Genomic DNA, 6,095 nt, shown 5'->3' with positions numbered 1-6,095 from the left:
AGATCACCCATGTTTAAGATCATCAGCCCCTTAGAACATTACACACGTTACTTTCTATACAGTATGAGCAACTAAACCTCCTAGATTAAGGTTAGGAGCTCTGTTGATTCCTATGGATTAATACAATTACTTTTCTACTTCAATCTATATTTGATTTTATTCTATGATGCATTGTCGTTCTTCATCCTTATGAATATCGATTCTACATGAGCTCCTTACGAGTCCTGACCAGGATAGTATTGAGCTACAGCTTGAGAATGCATCACGGGTTTCAACAAGTTATCTGGGCTAATTGGGGTATGTGACATAAAACCTTGTTAGTCAGGGGTAATTGAGGTTCATGTGGCTCTAAGGGCTAAAATCATAAGAGCATCATTCTCTAATCTAGAAGATCCGACCTTGTCTGTGGCATTTTGAGTAGGATCATCAAGAGATTGAATTGCATGTGGTTCACCCTCTCCTAAATTGATCTAGTCCATTCGGATGTTTGGTTTAGACCTGAGGAGATTAATAACCATGACCAATGGCTTAATCACTTACAGCCTTGCCATTGAAGGAATCACTCATCACTGGAGTAGTGAGCATGACGTGTTAATCCAAAAGAAGAAGCATCTCCAAAACCTTAACTAATATATCATTACTGTCTTTACATCAACTCTTTATCGCTTTTGTTATTGCTTGTTTATGCGCCTACAACAAAAACAACTATCTTTCTATTCACCTGACTAAGATCTTCACGATAACCACAACTTGCTCAATCCGGCAATCCTCGTGGGATTCAACCCTCACTCACCTGAGGTTTTACTTGGACGACCCAGTGCACTTGCCGGTTCAGTTGTGCGAGTTACAAATTTACGCATCAATGACGACAACTCATAAGGTCCATTGGGTTAAGGCAGGATAACAAGAAACCCAATAATGCTTTTCAAATTCAATGGGAGGCATAATTTATTATTAATTTTTTAATTTTTAGGCATTTGTTTTAATTTGTTTTGTTGTTAGAGTATGTTCAAAGATTTGATTTACTTCGGATTTGCTTAGTAGTATTTTTAAGGATTTTAAATTTAAATCAAATATGATTTAATCTAATAAGATCAAATCTAATTTAAATTAGTTATCATATCTTTAGGATTTTAAAATTTAAATCAAATTTGATCTAATCCAATAAGATCAAATCTGATTTAAATTAGTTATCTTATCTTTAGGAGATTTAAATTAAATTATCTTATCTTATCTTTAAGATAGTTTGTTAAGGGCCTATTTAAACACTTTTGCTAAGACAATTTACATAACTTTTGATGAATAAAATTTTCAGTTACTTTATGAATGTTTTTAGTGTGATAAGTTAGGTGAGTGATTTGCTTCGCTTGTTGCATGAAGAAGATTGAAGGATCCAACACTATGGTGATTCTGTGTGTTAGTCTCTTTCAATTTTCATCCCTCTGATATAGGTTGTCAAGGATAGGTTCTTTGATGGTCTAGTAGGAAAAATCCTTCCAGTGACCTAGGTTGCTAAGAACAAGTTTCTTAGAGGTCTAGTAGGAAAAACCTTATTTATCCTTTATGTATCCGCTGTGTCTTTTCTGTTGCATCTTTTCTCCATCTTTTTCTTATTCTCTTATCCTTCGTCTTAATTCCATATCATCTGGTATCAGTTACAGGTCATAGGTAAATTCTTATTTATCTACACGTTTCATGGGTCTTGTTTAGTTTTTTTGTTTTTTTTCTCTTTAATTTCTGCACATTCACTTTAGAGTCCACAAAAAAAAGTAAAAGAAAAATGATTGAGTATTACGATAGTGATGATGAAGGAATCTCTTATGCGAAAAAGGGTTCTCAGTTGTAAATCCCTGTATTTAAAGGGAGGAATGATCTTGAAGCTTATTTCGGATGAGAAAGGAAGGTAGAGTCGATTTTTGCAAATTGCATCCTTTCAGAGGAAAAGAAGGTTCGAATAGTGCAAGTCAATTTTTTCGATTATGCCCATATATGGTGAACTGAATTAGGACGATCTAGAAGATAGTATGGAAAGAGCCCAATTTGCAACTGAGAGAAGATGAAGAAAATTATGAGGAGCTAGTTTGTGCCATCATCATACCACATGAAGAATCGAGTTGTGCCATCATCATACCACAACAAATTTTTTAGAAAATTTTGTAAGTTACAACAAGGTTCACAATCACTGATGGAGTACCAAAAGGAGTTTCTATATTTGATGGACAAGGCTAATATTAAAAGGAGTCTTGAGGTTCTTACGGAACGATTTTTGTTCGGATTACGTGAAGAACTTGCAAATAAAGTACAACGTTACCTTTACGCAACCATGGAGAATTTGGTCAAATTATCCATTGACAGGGAGCATATGCAACAATTTCTAGTAATTTGGGATTCAAAAGGAGCAAAATTTGAGAATCAGACAAAAGTCTAAGTTTCTAATTTCAAGAAGAATATTATAGATCGACATAAGGAGAGGGTTTCTTCTACACCTATCTTTAAATCTTCTTCAAAGTCAGAGATGGAAGAATTTGCTGAATATGCTGTAGATGGAGATGTGTCTTTGGAAGATTCAAAAGTGCAGAATTTCTCAACTGGGTCCTTAGGATGTGAGCAATTTGAAAAATATGAGAGAAAAGAAAGTGATAAAGAGAGTGAGTGTTTGAGTAAAAAGAATCCATGTTTGATTGAAAGTGAGAGCTTTAAAAGAAAAAAAGGTAATTATGAGTAAGAGGAGTCATTAAGCGAAAAAGAAACTGAGAGCAATAAGCACACTTGTGAAAGAGATATAGAAAGTTCTAGCTTAGACAAAAGTGCATTAGTATCATTGAATTTCACGGAGTCCTTAGTTTCTCATACATCTAACTCTAAAATTCCTAGTATTTTTATATCAAATTTTCCAGCCATTGTAGATTCACTGGTCAATTATGGAGGCATTAATATGGATGAAAAGGAAGAAAGACAAATTGCACATTTTGGACAAGATGCTGAAAGTACGGTTGGAAAGATTGAACTTGCACACATGAGGGGCATAGCCAAATTCATTGAATAGAGAAGAGCCATCAAACCATGGTATTTAAACTCAGAGATTGGGTTTGGATTCCTTAGAGGGAAGAAGAGCTTCTCATTCAAGATTCGAAGACGAATCTTTTTGAAGAGGGAGAGGATGATACGCAGTTAGGAGGGCATTTTCGTCATTTTAGAGCTAAGGTGCAGAATGGTAATCTCATCACGTTCAAAGATTTGAGTACTAGAAGAATTGTACCATGCCGGTCTTAGACATCAAGAAAACCAAGAGTCCATCTCAAAAGCAGTGGTGCTGACATGGCGACAACTCTTAAGGCCTATTGGGCTAAGACAGGATAACAAGAAGCCCAATTGATAACTAGGCATCATGTTAGGTTTTTCTATGCACTTCATACTTAATGCACTTCCATTCCTCAAAATCTCCCGGAGCTCCCTGACACATGCGAGAAAACCTGAACAGCTCCTCAAACTTGTCAGTATACTCAGATACGGACATAGCACCCTGCTTTAGCTGCAGTAACTCGAGTTCTTTGGCCGTCCTGGCAGAATTCGAAAAGTACTTCTTATAGAACTCATCCTGGAAGGCATCCCAAGTGATAGGGTCATCACCGTGTTGCAGGAGACGTCAGACTCCTTGCCACCAATGTGATGCTTCCCCAGTGAGCAGATAGGTAGCAAATTCAACACACTGCCCTTCAGGTACCATATGCGCTTGCAATGCTCACTCCATAGTCTGAAACCAAGTATCGGCTTCAGTTAGGCTAGTGGTTCCCTTGAACTTAGGTGGATTAACCTTCAAGAAGGTTGCCAGTGTCATCGGGACCTGAGCTCCACCTCCGTCATTGCCATGGTTGTTCATCTGTTGTCCAAGAGCCACAGCAGTGGCCTGCATAGCAGCACCCATATTCTCCAATGTAGCCATGAAATCTACCGGGTTATTTGGGTTAGCTCATGGTCCCTGAGTACTAGTACGACCTCTCCCGCGATCTCGACCGCGTCCACAAGGCGCCATCTGGTTCCTATACACACCAAACAATCGATATTAAATTGATCAGTCTCAATATCGGAAGTCTAGTACTTCAAAGTCCCAAATGCATGCTCATGAACGTTTATGCCAGTTATATATATTAGATATCCTAATAGCACATAACACACATACAGAGAATGCACAGAAGCATAGTCAGTTCGTCCCTCAGGCTTTACAGGAACGAACTGCTCTAATACCATAATGTAACATCCTACCACACAGAGTCATATGCTTAAGTCATAAGACAGAGGTGGCGAGGTATTACGACCTCTAAAAATAAAATTTACTACATATAGTATTGTGAAGAATGTTTATAACTAGGAGCCTTTGAAAGAAAAGGGGTAAATCAAAATCGTAACTCAAAAATTGCAACACTCCGATCGATAACGTAACGAAACACATAAAACGGAAAACCAACTCGAGAATATGTTTAAAGAGTGCCAAAAACACAAATATCCAAAACTCAGGATCCGGTTGCAAAGAAAGCTGGCTCGAGCATAGAAGTATATACAAATATATATAAAGCAAGAAACCCAAAGGAAACCCAAAGGGCGAAAAACAAAACCTATTCTCCAAAACAACCTCTAGGAGGAGTCAAAACAGTATACTTATATACATTATTGAGAGGAGATAAAAGTATCTAAGTGAAAACATGAAAATAAAGTAAAGTTCCAAAAATCAAAGATCTTCGCTGATCCAGAAGTCTCCAGCATGCCTCAACGAGAAGCCTCACGTCCTGCATCTGAAAATCATAAAATCCACATGGGTGAGAACCAGAGGTTCTCAATATGGTAATAATACCCACATATCTAATATGTAATGTCCTGGAAAAGCCGAAGGCAATCCTAGAACTTCCACCATATAATATCAAAGCTTATAAATAGGTTAAACCATAAATGGAAACTGACTAAAGATCTTCAGTCTAACTAATACTTCCCTTTCCAATTCCTGCAGACCTTCCAACTACCAACAATAGTATAAAAATGGCAAACACAACTATTCCAGATAGGAAGATATACATATAGGAAGCAGATATGACATTTAGACAATTAGCAGGTAATATGCAGTCAATTAGGCAAATCCAAACAATTCACATAGTATGCATATGATGAATGCATGTCCTAAAGGCTGATGATATCATCTGTCGGTTATATAGCCAACTCGACAAGTCCTGGTAGCTAACCATTGGACTGTCCCTCTGTCGTGCATCCCCAACTCGAGTTATAATCAATCATAAATCATAATTCATATCCAACATCCTCACTGGTGTATATTCACGGGGGCGAGCTCATCCGAAACTTTCACAGTGTCCGGCTACACTTACGACATAGGGTCAGCAGAGTATCGAGTTTCCACCTGGAGCACATGGTGGCTAGCCATTGCTTTCACCCAGGAAAACTCGTATCTCAGATAGTGGAAGTGCAACATTCACATTTCATTCAATACACATATATGCAATCATACTCAGCCGTAATCAATAATGGCTCTGCCGTAACTCGGCAATAACTCAGCCATCCGGCTCCTATTTCAATCCAGAACCGGCCAATTTATTAACAAATGCAACCCTTCGGCTCATGACACATACAGCACTTCCACCACCATCCTCTGTATCTCGTATTATCATCTTTGATCGTCGTTGATCATAATTTTTCCCTTTCTTCATTCACAAGTTATCACATCCCCTAGCTTCTTACCATTTCTAGGCTTATCATAATGATTTAAGACATAAGGGGTGACATCGGAGGCTCAAAACTATGAAATTTGGCTTTAAAAACCCAAAAATCAACTTTGGGATGAAAACAGGGTCACGCATGCGCGTCGCCCACGCGCACGCGTGGAATGCCTCAAAATACAGCGACGCGTACACGTCCTTGCATGCGCACGCGTGGATGTGAGAAAAACCAAGTGACGCTGAAGAGAGAACTTTTGCGAGGCCTAGAAATTCGCAGAATAAATCCTCGTTGTAGGTATACCTTCTAAACCAACAAAAGTCCTTTCTCAAACGTTTTGGTTGTCACAAGTAACAAACCCCTTTGAAATTGATAAC

Source organism: Arachis hypogaea, chromosome 12 (genome assembly GCF_003086295.3).
Source record: "Arachis hypogaea cultivar Tifrunner chromosome 12, arahy.Tifrunner.gnm2.J5K5, whole genome shotgun sequence".
Lineage (NCBI taxonomy): Eukaryota > Viridiplantae > Streptophyta > Magnoliopsida > Fabales > Fabaceae > Arachis > Arachis hypogaea.
The sequence above is the reverse complement of the archived record's forward strand: the minus strand, read 5'-3'. Positions refer to the sequence as shown.